The sequence below is a fragment of the Schistocerca nitens genome, chromosome 10 (assembly GCF_023898315.1).
Source record: "Schistocerca nitens isolate TAMUIC-IGC-003100 chromosome 10, iqSchNite1.1, whole genome shotgun sequence".
Taxonomy (NCBI): Eukaryota; Metazoa; Arthropoda; class Insecta; order Orthoptera; family Acrididae; genus Schistocerca; species Schistocerca nitens.
The window spans coordinates 165,845,939-165,862,849 of NC_064623.1; positions in this window are offsets into that span (position 1 = coordinate 165,845,939).

A 16,911-nucleotide genomic window follows, 5' to 3' on the forward strand; every position below is an offset into this window, starting at 1 on the left:
GTGTCTTGGCTACACTGATTAATACTTCAAAGGAAAAGAACTTCAGATTGTCTCACTTGGTGTTGTGCTTCTGTAGAAAGATATGGACTTTCAGTGCAGCTACGTGCAAACTAAAGTGCTACAACCATGACGCAATCCTTCCCATTCCTTTCCTAATTCTTGTGAAATGATAAAGACATATACAGTGCGTGTGCACTTCATTTCATTTGTTAACAAGATCAGTTGTCCTAAAAATACTAAAGACTTCTATAGTGCGTGTGCACTTTATTTCACTCCTTGATATGTTTGTTTGTTGTAAAAATATTAGCGAGTTTTACAGTGCGTGTGCACTTTATGCTATTTGTACTCATTTTGTATACATTTTGTGATTCCCAGATATGTTTTGTACTACAGTGTGTGTGCGCTTTTGTCATTTTGTTAACATGATTTGTATTCATTGTATATACATTTTTGTGATTTGCTGATATGTTCTGTACTACAGTGCGTGTGCACTTTTGTCATTTCTCAATATGATTTGTACTTGTTGCCTATACATTTGTGATTTCCTGATATGTTCTGTACTCAGTGCATGTGCACTACATTTTATTTCATGTTCTGCACTTATATATATATATATATATATATATATATATATATATATATATATATATATATATATATATATATAAATATTTTGTGATTGTAAAGTTAATTAATTATGAAAAATTTGTTGCTCATGGCAAGTCCAATTGACTCACCATCGCTGCCAAATTTTTGCCCCCCCCCCCCAGTGGAGGGTTATGTAAGGCATATGCTTCGCCGGCGATGGACGAAGCATGACAGAATCTCTGACCAGAGAGTAGTTTATTGTTAGTTGTTGCTTGTCGCGTGTCTGCGCTTGTCTGTGTGAGTCGACAGTAGCGAGTCAACAGTAGTAGTCGGTCGGTTTTAGTAGCGAGTGGAGGGTTGTAGTCTGCGGGAGTTGGCATGTGTCGGCGGTGTGCTCTGCTCGCGACTCTGGTCAGGATTCTGGATGATGAGTATTGTTGTAGAAGGTAAAGATGAAGCATTGCGCATATTTAATAATGTATGTTAATTGTAATTAATTTGTTCAAAAAAAATGCCCCAATAATAATTTTTTATAAAGTAATTCTTTTAAAGAAAAACATTCATTTCAATTTAAAGAACATTTCCAATGGATCATCACTCCTTTCAATAACCCAAAAAAAAAAAAATATACGCCATCATTGCACGAAGCTGTGTCGAAGAATGTATAATTAAGAGCAGATATAAGTGCAGTTTTATTGAGGTAAGAATTTACCAGACATTATTATTTCTGTTAGGAGGTTACATTTCCTACATGGTTCATGATTTAATCAATATTATTGTGTGGGTTTATGGTCAATTTTCATTCCTTAATTTTTGTGGGGAGGTTACGCATGGCACCATTTCCATTATTTATTTAACATATTTTGCGGGGAGGTTACACTTTAACATATTTTGCGGGAAGGTTACACCATTAAGGCTGAACTGGAGGAACTGATGAGGTTAAGGGGGGAGAAAGGTGAAGACAGGTGGGAAGTGGTAGCAAGGAAGATGGACCACAGAAAGAGAACAGTATCTGAAATTTCATCATTGGCACAAATAATACATTTGCCTTGCTACTTCAGTTAACTAATGAAGAGGGTCAGGTAGATGAACGAGTTGTTGATACTCACCAGACATTCACCAGGGAACCAATTGTTTAAAAAAGGTGGAGACTAGGAGGAAATTTCTCATGTTAGACAGTAGCCATGGAAGAAGTCTTTTTGAACCCAGTTCATGCTTTAACCATGTGATGGAGAAGGTAGGATTATTGTGCAAGGGTTTTACAAAGAAGGATCATGTTGTGATGTGGGTGGAGCAGGAAAAAGTATCAATAGATATCAGGGCTACAGTGTTGAGTGTGACCTGCTAAAAATAGCATCTGCAATGAACCTTAAAAATATTGGATTGGTTCTTGCTTTCATGTGGTATGATCAGCCCCAACTGAACAACTCTGTCAGGATGGTCAATATGGAGTTACATCAGCTGTTTTGTGTGGGTACTTCGTCAGGCATAACCTGCATCTCAGTAGGAAAGTGAGGGGTAAATTGGCTGGAATGATAGCAAAATCTTTGAGGAGGGGCACTAAAACTCATAGGAGTACCTCTTTTTTGGGCTAACGTAAATGTCCAACGATTCAACATTAAACAGAATTAAGTGTAATGAGAATCTCAGACAGGGAGGTACTAGAGAAGTTAAAATATCACAAGATTCTCATAAAAGTACAGTGGAAAATAATATTAGTATATTGCACCAGAACATCAGGGGATTAAAAAAAAGTAGATGAGCTTCCTGTCTATTTAGAAGATTTAGAGACTGAGGGTGGAATAGATGTACTATGCCTGTCTGAACACCATAAGTCACAGATATGGAAAAGATAAATTTTGGTGGATATAGGCTTTCAGCACATGTAAGTAGAGACATTATGGAGAGAGGAGTAGTTACCATATATGTTAAATTTTTGATAATGTGAAAAATTTAGAAACTAAAAAATTTTGTAAGGAGCATGTGCCTGTGAGCTTAAATTAAATAACGGCAATTTTATGACTGTAGCTGTGAATAGGACGCAATTGGGAAATATTTAGCTATTTCTGAAAAGAAACTTCCTGGCAGATTAAAACTGTGTGCCCGACCGAGACTCAAACTCAGGACCTTTGCCTTTCGTGAGAGGCAAATGTCCCGAGTTCGAGTCTCGGTGGGGCACACAGTTTTAATCTGCCAGGAAGTTTCATATCAGCGCACACTCCGCTGCAGAGTGAAAATCTCATTCTCTATTTCTGAAAAATTTGGATTCTTTGTTGTGCCATCTGTCAGACAGAGCAAAGAGAATTATTTTTTGTGAAAATTTAAATGTAGGTTTTCTCAAAGAGTCTGATAGAAAGCATGAACTCGAAGTATTACTTTGTTCTTTCAATTTGACATCAGTTATTGGTTTTCCTACTAGGGCACTACAGGAAAGCAGCATACTAATAGACACTGTTTTTACAAACCAAGAAAAATTTAATCAAACAAAAACTTTTCCTGTTAAGAATGGTCTGTTGCACAGCTAGTTACAGTATATAGCATAGTCCCATACAGTAATCCAAAACAGTCCTCCAAAGTAGTGTGTTGAATTGACGATAATACATTCAAATTTTTGGGAAAGTTCGTGTCTAGGAGCCCAACATTCATTTAAAATGTGACCTATTGCGTGATACCGTTCACAATATATTTGAAAAGAGTTTCCCTAAGAAAACAGTGAAACATAATTGTAAAAACCATCTAAAAAGCCATGGCTTACTAAAGGGATAAATACATCTTGTAAACAGAAAATGGAAATGTATCTTATAGCCAGAATGAGTAATGACACAAAACTGTGTAACATTATAAAAACTGTTGCACTATATTAAGAACAGTTATTAAAAAGTCCATAAGTATGTGCCTTATGTCTGAGGTTATCAGCTCTGATAATAAAATTTAAATACAATTTGTAATATTGTTAAAATGGAATAAAACGGAAATAGGGCAACTGAGAGCACAGAAAGACTGTATATCAAACTCAATTAAAAGTTTGTTAACAAAAAGTCAAAAGTAGAAAATATTTTCAGTAATAATTTTTTATGTGTTGTAGGGAAAATAGGATTCAACTGTTTATTAGAAAATACAAGCCTGTGTGTGGAAGAAGTAACACCTATACAATTTGATAAAACTGGAATGCAACCCACCTCTCGTACTGAAAGTAGGAAAATAAAAAAATCACTCAAAAGTAAAAGTGAACAAGCAATTCATGACATTTGCAACAAGTACTAAAAGCTTGTTCCCAACAGATAAGTAGGATTCTCAGTCACATATATAGTAGCTCCCTGAAACAAGGCATTTTTCCAGATGGTGTAAAATATTATGGTGTTAAACCATAGCCTGAAAAAGGTGATAGACTCGATACTAACAACTACCACCCAATTTCACTTCTGACAGCCCCATCTAAAAATCTTGAAAAAGTAATGTATTCAAGAGTAGCTTCACACATCTGTGAAAATGAAGTATTAACAAAATGTCAATTTTGTTTTCACAAAGGCTTTTCAACAGAAAATTCTATACATGCTTTCACTGATCAAATATTAAATACTCTGAATAACTGAGCATCACCCGTTGGAGTTTTTGTGATCACTCAATGGCTTTTGACGGTGTGAATCATGAAATTCTTTTAGAGAAGGTCTTAAGGTATAAGTGGGACAGTGTACAAATGGTTTAATTCATATTTAACCGGAAGAATGGTGAAGATTTAAGTAACAGTACAGACAATTTGTAAAAATCAGCAGAGTCTTCTGATTTGGGAGGTATCTAGAATGGTGTTCCACAGGGTTCAGTCTTGGGTCACATATTGTTCTTAATATATATTAATTATGTGCCAGTCTATATTCATGAAGATGCAAAGCTATTTCTTTTTGATGATGATACATTTCTAGTAATCACACCCAACAAACAAGAATTAGCTGAAGAAATTGTAAGTAATAACTTCCATAAAATAATTTCATGGTTCTATGCTAATGGACTCTCACCAAATTTTGAAAAAAACACAGTATGTACAGCTCGTACATTAAGTAGCATAACACCATTGATAAATATAGGCTCTGAACAGAAGTCTGTGGTTAAGGAAGAATATTCAAAATTTCTGGGTTTGTGCATTGATGAGAAATTGAATTGAAAGAAAAACATTGCTGATCGGCTGAAACGCTTGGGTTCAGTTACTTATGCTGTTATGGCAAATTTTGGTGATAAACATGTCAGTTAATTAGCCTACTATGCCTATTTTCATTCACTACTTTCACACAGCATCACATTTTGAGGTAATTCATTGTTAAGAGAAAAAGTATTCATTGCCAAAAAGTGTGTAATCAGAATAATAGCTGGAACCCACCCAAGACCACCTTGCAGAAATTTATTTATGGAACTCAGGATATTCACAGTACCCTCACAATACATATATTCACTTATGAAATTTGTTATTAATAACCCATATCAATGCAAAAACAATAGCAAAGTGCACAGCTACAACACCAAAAGAGAGGATGATCTTCACTATTCTTGGTTAAATCTGTTTGGCCATTTACCAACTAGCATTAAAAGTCTGACAAAAAGCCTACCAGCATTTAAAAACAAATTAAAAGAATATCTGAATGAAAACTCCTTCTACTCAATAGCCGAATTTGGAGATATGAAGTAGTAATTGTTGAAAAATACTGTGTAAAGAAAACTTGTGTTTAACTGACAAATTCGATGTAATTACAAAATGTTATATTCACGACCTATGGAACAAGCATTAATGCAATGTAACAGCCTTCTTTTGTAGGAGCAATATATTGTTACTTACGCTAGGGTCCCCACAGCAGCAGTCTATATGTGATATGACTGTAGAACAGTGCATACTATATTGTGATTAAGTACTCATATGTTGTATCAACTGTTATGTTATTTCAAAGACAACCTTACCCTGGACGACCACCATGGATTTAGAAGAAGGAAATCTACATTTACTGCAATACTTGACATAATGAAAAAAGTAATGGAGGCATTTAGAGAAAAGAATTGCTTGGCGTTAAGTCCTTACACCTTCCCCCCATGAACCATGGACCTTGCAGTTGGTGGGGAGGCTTGTGGGCCTCAGCGATACAGACAGACGTACCATAGGTGCAACCACAATGGAGGGGTATCTGTTGAGAGGCCAGGCAAACATGTGGTTCCTGAAGAGGAGCAGCAGCCTTTTCAGTAGTTGCAGGGGCAACAGTCTGGATGATTGACTGATCTGGCCTTGTAACACTAACCAAAATGTGCTGGTACTGAGAACGGCTGAAAGCAAGGGGAAACTACAGCTGTAATTTTTCCTGAGGGCATGCAGCTTCCTGAGAAGATAACTCTTGAGAGCTTAGAACATGCAGGTGCAGTATTTTCGATCCATATCAACTTATCGTCAGTTGTGATTCCCAGGAGTTGGACACTATTGACATTGCTATGGTTCCACAATCACCAAGGTTGTATAATATTTTCTAGATTTTATTTTCATTTAATTTCATTTTGTTTGTTTGTACCACTTTTTGACTACTGGATCTTCCAACAAATATCAATGTCTTTTAATTCATCAGCCGAATTTACACCATTAGTCATTAATGTTGTATCATCTGCAATGAGCAGAGTATGATAATCATAACTTATGTCACTGATAAATATTAAAAAGGAGCAGAGGTACAAGTACAGATCGTTGTGGTATGCGGTGTTCATGTCCCATTTCACAATACTTCAGTTCCTGGATAGAAACACACTGCCACCTGTCTCTTACGTAAGATGACATAATCTCAAAAACGACCATTTTATACCATAAGATTTTCATTTTTCCAGCAATATCTTATGAGAGATGCAATTGAACGTCTTGCTTCGTTGTAAGGACTTGTTTTTGTTGTGGTCTTCAGTCCAGAGACTGGTTTGATGCAGCTCTCCATGCTACTCCATCCTGTGCAAGCTACTTCATCACCCAGTACCTACTGAAACCTACATCCTTCTGAATCTGTTTAGTGTATTCATCTCTTGGTCTCCCTCTACGATTTTACCCTCCACGCTTCCCTCCAATATTAAATTGGTGATCCCTTGATGTCTCAGAATATGCGCTACTAACCAATCCCTTCTTCTAGTAACTTTGTGCCGCAAATTTCTCTTCTCTCCAATTCTATTCAATATGTCCTCATTAGTTATGTGATCTACCCACCTAACCTTCCATACATGGCTACACTATACACAAATACTTTCAGAAACGACTTCCTGACACTTAAATCTATTATCGATATTAACAAATGTCTCTTCTTCAGAAACGCTTTCCTTGTCATTGCCAGTCTACATTTTATATACTCTCTATTTCTGCCATCATCAGTTATTTTGCTCCCCAAATAGCAAAACTCCTTTACTACTTTAAGCGTCTCATTTCCTAATCTAATTCCCTCAGCATCGCCCGATTTAATTCGACTACGTTCCATTATCCTCGTTTTGCTTTTGTTCATGTTCATCTTATATCCCGCTTTCAAGAGACTGTCCATTCCGTTAAGGAGATCTTCCAGGTCCTTTGCTGTCTCTGACAGAAATACAACGTCACCGGCGAACCTCAAATTTTTTATTTATTCTCCATGAATTTTAATTCCTACTCCGAATTTTTCTTTTGTTTCCTTTACTGCGTGCTCAATATACAGATTGAATAGCACCGGGGAGAAGCTACAACCCTGTCTCACTCCCTTCCCAACCACTGCTTCCCTTTATGCCCCTCGACTCTTATAACTGCCATCTGGTTTCTGTACAAATTGTAAATAGCCTTTCGCTCCCTGTATTTTACCCCTGCCACCTTTATAATTTGAAAGAGAGTATTCCAGTCAACATTGTCAAAAGCTTTCTCTAAGTCTACAAATGCTAGAAACGTAGGTTTGCCTTTCCTTAATCTTTCTTCTAAGATAAGGCGTAAGGTCAGTATTGCCTCACGTGTTCCAACATTTCTACGGATTCCAAACTGATCTTCCCCGAGGTCGACTTCTACCAGTTTTTCCATTCGTCTGTGAAGAATTCGCGTTAATATTTTGCAGCTGTGACTTATTAAACTGATAGTTCGGTAATTTTCACATCTGTCAACACCTGCTTTCTTTGGGTTTGGAATTATTATATTCTTCTTGAAGTCTGAGGGTATTTCGCCTGTCTCATACATTTTGCTCATCAGATGGTAGAGTTTTGTCATGACTGGCTCTCCCAAGGCCGTTAGTAGTTCTAATGGAATAATTGTCTACTCCCGGGGCCTTGTTTCGACTCAGGTCTCTCAGTGCTCTGTCAAACTCTTCTCGCAGTATTATATCTCCCGTTTCATCTTCATCTACATCTTCTTCCATTTCCATAATATTGTCCTGAAGTACATCACCCTTGGATAGACCATCTATATACTCCTTCCACCTTTCCGCTTTCCCTTCTTTGCTTAGAACTGGGTTTCCATCTGAGCTCTTGATATTCATACAAGTGGTTCTTTTTTCTCTGAAGGTATCTTTAATTTTCCTGTAGGCTGTATCTATCTTAACCCTAGTGAGATAAGCCTCTACATCCTTACTTCCCTGCTTAGCAATTTTGCACTTCCTGTCGATCTCATTTTTGAGACGTTTGTATTCCTTTTTGCCTGCTTCATTTACTGCATTTTTATATTTTCTCCTTTCATCAATTCAATATTTCTTCTGTTACCCAAGGATTTCTACTAGCCCTCGTCTTTTTAACTACTTGATCCTCTGCTGCCTTCGCTACTTCATCCCTCAAAGCTACCCATTCTTCTTCTACTGTAGTTCTTTCCCCCATTCCTGTCAATTGTTCCCTTATGCTCTCCCTGAAACTCTGTACAACCTCTGGTTCTTTCAGTTTATCCAGGTCCCATCTCCTTAAATTCCCACCTTTTTGCAGTTTCTTCAGTTTTAATCTACAGGTCATAACCAATAGATTGTGGTCAGAGTCCACATCTGCCCCTGGAAATGTCTTACAATTTAAAACCTGGTTCCTAAATCTCTTTCTTACCATTATATAATCTATCTGATACCTTTTAGTATCTCCAGGGTTCTTCCATGTATACAACCTTATTTCATGATTCTTAAACCAAGTGTTAGCTATGATTATGTTGTGCTCTGTGCAAAATTCTACCAGGCGGCTTCCTCTTTCATTTCTTAGCCCCAGTCCATATTCACCTACTATGTTTCCTTCTCTCCCTTTTCCTACACTCGAATTCCAGTCACCCATGACTATTAAGTTTTCGTCTCCCTTCACAATCTGAATAATTTCTTTTATTTCATCATACATTTCTTCAATTTCTTCGTCATCTGCAGAGCTAGTTGGCATATAAATTTGTAATACTGTAGTTGGTGTGGGCTTCGTATCTATCTTGGTCACAATAATGCATTCACTATGCTGTTTGTAGTAGCTTACCCGCATTCCTATTTTCCTATTCATTATTAAACCTACTCCTGCATTACCCCTATTTGATTTTGTGTTTATAACCCTGTAGTCACCTGACCAAAAGTCTTGTTCCTCCTTCCACCGAAATTCACTAATTCCCACTATATCGAACTTTAACCTATTCATTTCCCTTTTTAAATTTTCTAACCTACCTGCCCGATTAGGGATCTGACATTCCACGCTCCGATCTGTAGAACGCCAGTTTTCTTTCTCCTGATAACAACATCCTCCTGAGATCTGAATGGGCGACTAATTTACTTCCGAAATATTTTACCCAAGAGGACGCCATCATCATTTAACCATACAGTAAAGCTGCATGCCCTCAGGAAAAATTACAGCTGTAGTTTCCCCTTGCTTTCAGCCGTTCTCAGTACCAGCACATTTTGGTTAGTGTTACAAGGCCAGATCTGTCAATCATCCAGACTGTTGCCCCTGCAACTACTGAAAAGGCTGCTGCTCCTCTTCAGGAGCCACATGTTTGTCTGGCCTCTCAACAGATACCCCTCCATTGTGGTTGCACCTACGGTACGTCTGTCTGTATCGCTGAGGCCCACAAGCCTTCCCACCAATGGCAAGGTCCATGGTTCATGGGGGGAAGGTGTAAGGACTTACAGCCAAGCAATTCTTTTCTCTAAATGCCTCCATTACTTTTTTCATTATGTCAAGTATTGCAGTAAATGTAGATTTCCTTCTTCTAAATCCATGGTGGTCGTCCAGGGTAAGGTTGTCTTTGAAATAACATGACAGTTGATTCTTCATTACAGTTTCAGTCACTTTTGCTAGTTTAGATCCTATCGAAACTGGTCTGTAGCTGGAGTTACTGTAAGGCTCATCTTTTTTATATACTGGTACTATCCTACCCAGGTTTAAAAAGTCTGGAGAAATATCGATCTCTAGGCTTTGGTTAATGACAGCAGCCAGAGGTTCAGCAGTATCAGATGCAGTATCCTTCAGAACAATATATGACATACCATAAGGGGACTGATGACCACAGCAGTTAAGTCCCATAGTGCTCATAGCCATTTTGACATACCATATATATCTGTGAGCACAGAGTGTTTATAACGTTTCACAGTTTTCACAATATCATATGGAAGAACTTTCCTCCACGTGGTCATGGTGCAACTATTTTTAATACTTATATTGCTTGCAATGTCAGTTTTTAAATCTAGTACTTCAGTTACTTAATTCCCAACTATGTCAATAAAATATTTGTCAAAATCATCAGGCTGTGGATCTTTTTCTGTGTTCGTTAACCAGTCCCAGGCTGGTATGCATGGGTTGTGTGCTTTATAAATGAACCTAACATTGTATGGCTTTTTGGTTGCTTCTGCTTCCTTTCTGTAGATTCTTTCAGCTTCCAGGTAATAACAATGAAACATATCTTTGGCCCTGGCATCGGTTGCTGTTTTAACTCGGCCATTTAGTAACTAAACAACACACTTTACGTTTTACAGCTTCGTTTCTGACTAATTTTCTTATATTCTGAAGTTTTTCAAAGAGATTGTTTAGGGTTACTGATGGGAAAAAGTTGTCAAAATTTATCTTGAGTAGTGCTGCACTTCCTCCATAATAAAAAAAGACACACTTTTAACTACATTTTTAGACCACATAGAAGAATCCATCAATTTATAGGCAACATCTAGTTTAAAGCTGCAAATAAATCCCATCATTCATAGTTTCTGAATTATGGTTCAAAGTTCCTGCGGTCTGGGAAACAATTCCTTGCGAAAGTTTTCTAAGAAAGTGTTTCCCAATCCGTGCTAGAAAATTAGTTTCAAATTAAAAATGTTTGAGGGTTAACAAGATCCATTAAAAGACTCCTCCACGAAAATGTTTGAATCTCAAGGCAAACATAATGAAATATATCTCAAGAAATGGGAAGATATATTTTCTTATGTTAAACCAGTACCAGACGAGAACCCATTGTTTTGTCCTTTGTGTAGGAAGCATTTTAGTATTTTGCATTGTGGATAAACCGATCTGAAACAATGTGCTCAACGCACAGAGCAGAAAATTGGAGAAAGGTTTGATTATAGAAGGTCAAATAAGCAAATTAGCTATTATGTTACTTAAACACTAAGGAGCAGTGTGATAAAAGGACTGTGTTTGAACTTGTATTTTTTTGTATCATATAGTGTATGATCTTAGAAAAAACACAATTTGGGTGTGAAGTCAACACTGGTCTATATGTGGATGCAGCAATGTGATGTATTTTCTCCTGTTTGATTAATAAATTCCGTATTGTAGAGCGAAATCGTGCTCCATTATCTGACAGAATACTTTGTGGTCAAACGATATTCTGAAAGTAGTCTTCCTTTAATTTTTTTAACGATGACCTTACTGTTAGCTTTCCTCAGAGGAAAGAAGCAGACAAACTCTGAAAATAACCCCACTACTACCAAAATTTGAATGAAGTTTTCAAAAGACTTTGGGAGTGTGCCAAAAACATCCAAACCAATGATTGCACCTTCTGATGAGAAATAATGTTATACGTTAATTCTTTATGTTGTGTTGTAAACCCTTTGGTACATTGACGTAGGTCACACTATTTAAGAAAACTTCATACTTTCCAAGACATTTTATGAATGATCATTTGTTTCTGAAATACTAGTAAACGTTTCCTAGGGTCAAAATGAGCAAAGCCGTTATGACTATACTTAGTCAGATAATCTACTATGTGCTTCGGTATGCAAAGACTCCATGCTTCTGAATTTAAGTCTGTTCTGTGCTACAGGACATCATTATCAATTAAGTAATACTGTCGAATTATCACCTCTCTTCATTTTGATTCATCTGCCTTCTTCTCTGGTTTGATATTACGAAGAACTTTCGAATTTGCGATTGTCCCTCTATTCTATTCATGAAGTTAACTTTGATCTCCTTTACACGTGGCGTCTCAGTGCAAACATTTTTCAAATTTTGCCGGAAATGTAACAAGGCTTCAGGTACTACATTTCTTTAGCCTGAAATGTATTGTATCTGGAAGGTAAATTGTTGGAGAGTGAGTGCCCATCTGGAAAGACGGTTGTGCCGCAGTAAGAGAGGAAAGATAATGTTCTGTGATCAATCTGTACGATAGTGTGTCATCTGAGCAGAAAGTAGAGGAATCGTGAAAACCGCAAAATAACCGCAAGTGTCTCGTGCTCGATCACAGTGTACTCCTTGTCCCAAGCTGACAAAACGCGACTGTCGAACGCAATTGAACTATATTGTTCTTGGCCATTTTCATTAACTATTTGACACAAATAAGCTCCCAGCCTGAATTACTGGAGACTGTCCCTTGATAAAAGGGTTTGTTAAGATTCTAGGGATGCAACAGTTGATTCTTGATTTCATCAAAAGCTTCTTGCTCTGTTCCCCATGTCCAGACTAAGTTCTCCTTGACTGATATCCACAATGCAGGTGATGACAAGTAATATCCTTTAAGAACAGACTGATAGTATCTGCAGAATTCAAGTTGGCACAGGAAAGTTGCGAATTACATTTAGTTTTTTGGATCTGACTCGGTCCCAGTTGATGATATGACATGTCCTAAGAATAGTATCTTGTTCCTCGAAAATTCCAATTTTTTTTAGACTGAGTATGACTCCCACCGGTTTGAATGTACCAAAAACTTTATTCAACAATCCATGTGCTGTTTCTACGACGCAGCCACAATCATCATAGACGTGCACAATTACATTCTGAAAAAGCTGCTCCCCAAGAATTTCATCCAACACTCTCACAAATGCCGCTGAACAAATATTTAAACCGAACAGCCTCCTCTTGAAATGGTTGCAACATCTGTTGCATAAAAATGCAGTGAATTTTCGACTTCCCCTCTCCAATTCTAACTGCGAAAAGCTGCTTATTACGTTCGAACTTCTAAGGTAAAACATACCAGTGAACATCTGAAAAATGTCTTCTATATTCTCGGGCTGATCCCGCTAAGGCAAAACGATGTAACTGGTAGCTCGAGCATCAGAAGCAAGTTAAACAGATCTGCCCTCTTAATTACTGGATGAATCAGGTTGCAATATTCGCTATCTTATCTCTCAATTATGTCGTTTTATATCGTTCATTTGATTTCATTACTTGCAGCTTCTCTTCTAGATAGTGGTACTAAATACAATTTCATTTTTAACAGTCATGCGACCACACTTTAGTTCGATGTTTACATTCCTTTCTTAGTTCAGGTGTACTTGAAAAGACTCTGTGTGCACATGTAAGACATTCTGCAGTTCTTCTAAAGCATGGGGACAAATAACTTCCCATTTTCTTCCTGTCTACCTGTGGGCACACTATCTTTCATGTACAAATATGATATCATTCAGTTTCAAAGTCTATCTTCTTTGGGATAATTCTATCTCTGATCACAGTAGGCACTTCTCCTTTTTCTCTGAGAAATAGTACGAAATTAATTACCAGTTCTTCATTCTTATCACAAATAACTATACACCTCTTTCTAAAAGCAGTTATACACCTTCTTTCTGTGAGCCAGTCATTACCAAAAATCAAACCCACCATTCCAAAAGCAATTCTACACGTTCTTTCAGTAAGCCAGTCATAACCAAAAAAATCCAACGCACCACCAAAGAATCAATAGTTATACCACCACATCAAGATATCTTTCCAAAACCTTGCACCTACAAAGTGCCTACCCAATAACAACATGACTTCTGCATCCATTTGTAATAACTATTTGCTCACAATTGACAGGAAAAAAAGGTTTCCATTTCATACAGCTGCTTATAGAACTTCTTGGAGACAGCTGTAGCATCACTTCCTGACTCGAGAGCTGCTGTAATTTTCTGACCATTTACATTACATTAACACTTGTTCCAAATATCATTAATATGGCACTTTGTAGTGATGTGGAATATATCAGTTTAACATAAGTTTTCTTTACACAGAATAATGCTTTTTTTCTTTTCTTTTTTACAATTACTACTTCATATCTGTTTTTAAATGCTGGTACACGTTCTGACAGACTTTTAATGTTATTTGGTAACCAACCAAAGATTTTTGTGGTAGCATTATTCACCCTTTTCTTTGCCAAAGACAGATTTAACCCAGAATAATGAAGACCATCCTTTCTTCTAGAGCTGTAGCTATGCTATTTTTTTGAATCAAGGTGGGTTATTAATAACAAATTTCGTAAGTGAATATATGTATTGCAAAGGTACAATGAATAACCCGAATTCCTTAAATAAGTGGCTGCAAAGTGATCTTGGGTGGGCTCCCCCTATTATTCTGGTTACACACTTTTGTGCAATGATTACTTTTTCTCTTAATGATGAAATACCCAAAAATATGATGCCATTTGGAAACAGTGAAATGAAAATAGACATAGTAGGCTAATTTACTGATATGTTTATCATCAAAATTCGCAATAACCCTAATAGCATATGTAGATGAACCGAAACATTTCTAGTTCTGAGCCCAGCTCAGGCGTCACTTACATTTTTATGTCTTTTCTCAGTATTTCAGGCTTGATGTTTTCATTATCACATTTAATCATTTTTGTTCTCACTTCTGCCCCATTAAACTGTTTGTCTGTCCTGGAACGGTTCTCTTCCAAAACCAGTATTAGCTTATCAGTGATTACTGATTATGTCAGTATCTGTTATCCTTATTTCAGAAGTATGAACACTCTCGAAATATTCGATCATGTATTTCCTACTGATTCCACCTATCAAAATCATTTTCCCTTCTCTCATCATGTCGAAGTGATTCATCATTATGCACATAACTATTCATCTCTTCTCGTTTTGTTGTGTTGTGATCGATTGTCACTTTGCTGATTCCATGGCAGATGTTCAAAATTATCTTGTCATGATTTATCACATCACTGAGAATCATGACTGTGGTGTGTCATATTTTGTTCAAATCACCAAGTGTTCCTTCATTATTGATCCCTTCTAAATGACCAACAAGCTGCAACTGCTCATCAGAATCCTAAATTGTGTATGATGCTAATTGCTTTCTCACTGTCCACAGTAAATCCATTATTAGTATTATAAGCAAATCATCATAACTAATGGGGGTCATCTAAATAGCTATTTGGCTTCCAGTGTTTCTGAAGAAAGTAATGCATTTATCCTTCCTTGTAGTGATAATTGCACATTGCAAATAATTTTTCTTTAATACCTCTCTGTTTATCTCGTGACTAATACTTGTATTTCAAAATCTGCATAAGTCGTGTGCTGATCTGAAACCCCATTCCCCTATGTTATTGCACCTGCACTCATGTGTCTTATGCAAGAAACAATCTGTTCTGATTCATTTCAAATTCATTCAGACACTACTTTAAATTGCTTACGAAGTCCAGCAGATGTAATTATTTTAGTGGATCAAATTCCTTAAACTGTCCTGTCCTATGACATCTGGATAACGACCAGAAGTACAGTTCTCTTGAATTACCGTTTCTATTTCGTCTCAAATTATATTTGTATCAGTTGACGTCTTATCTATCTTTACATTTGTTAGAGATTCTTCCAAGTGCCCCACTTCCGATCTCAAGTCGAAGCATTGTTCTTGTACATCTGATACTGTTTTCATAACCAAATTTCTGTTTTTCTTGCATCTATCTTTAGCACAAACAACTTTGTTAATTGTAATTGCGCAGTCTAAAAGTGCTTGTTTCACAATCACCTAATGCGGGTTTACTGTATTTTGGTTATTTCAGTTCCTATCTGCTGACAATATGCCTTGACTTTGTGCATGAACTCAGACTGTTGTCCGTTCGAAGACTTGCTACACTCCTTCATGAATTCAGTAAACTGGCCCTGCAGCTCATTAGAAATTTCCACTACCATTTGTTCAAACATATCGTTCAATTATTGAATATGTTATTGAGTTTTTTGTTCAGATTATCTCTCAGTTTTTGATTCTCTGGACTTAAATCCCACTTAGTATTGTCTAGCTTTTTGGTAGTATTGTCGAGGTTTTTATTGAAGCTTTTCTCCTGATCGTCAAACTTTTTATTTCAATTCTGCTCCTGATCATCAAACCTTTTATTCAAATCTTGAATTTATTTTGTAAGAACTGCATTAACGCTGCCTCCATTTATACAGCACCAGTTCAGTTAAAAATCAAATAAAAACAGTATCAATTGCGCTTTCAGATTTTTTATTTGTTAGCAGCCAGTTTCAGTCCTTTCCTCAGACCATATTCAGGCTTTTCACCATCATTATGACTACTGGTGGCAGCAGACAGAGATCCCTGGATGTACAGTTGCCACTGTGCTTCTACAGATCTTTCTACATCTTCAGTCATACTGGCGGTGAAAAGTCTGAAGATGATCTGAGGAAAGGGCTGAAACCTGTTGCTAACAAATAAAAGATCTGGAAACATGATCAAGACTTTTTTATTTGATTTTCAGCATTTTACACTCATCGCTGTGCTCCAACCACAAAATACTTTCTAAAATTTTTAATACTAGTTGAGTTGTTGTCTATCATGGCCTCACTTTATTCAACATTTACATACAAATTAGAATTTTCATTTTCCCCTACTACATTTGTACTTTGAATCCTATTACTTATTCCCAATTAATTAATGAGATATATAACAAAACACTCCTAATCAACACTGTCCTCTCCGTTAATTATGTCACTATTCTCAGTTTGACTAGCCATTGCTGTTCCTATCTATAATGCCCTTTGAAAACTATCCTCAATTGTTCACTGCTAATAATCCTTTCCCTATCCAACTTTGGCTGAAAAATCGAGGCATCACTGAAAACAGCAGCTGCATGCACCATATGTTGAAGCTGACCACCAGACTCTGGATACAACGACTGTTGAAGGCTTCAATGTCATTGTCACTGATGTCCATATATAACAAGTCTGGGCCGTTATATTACGACAATTT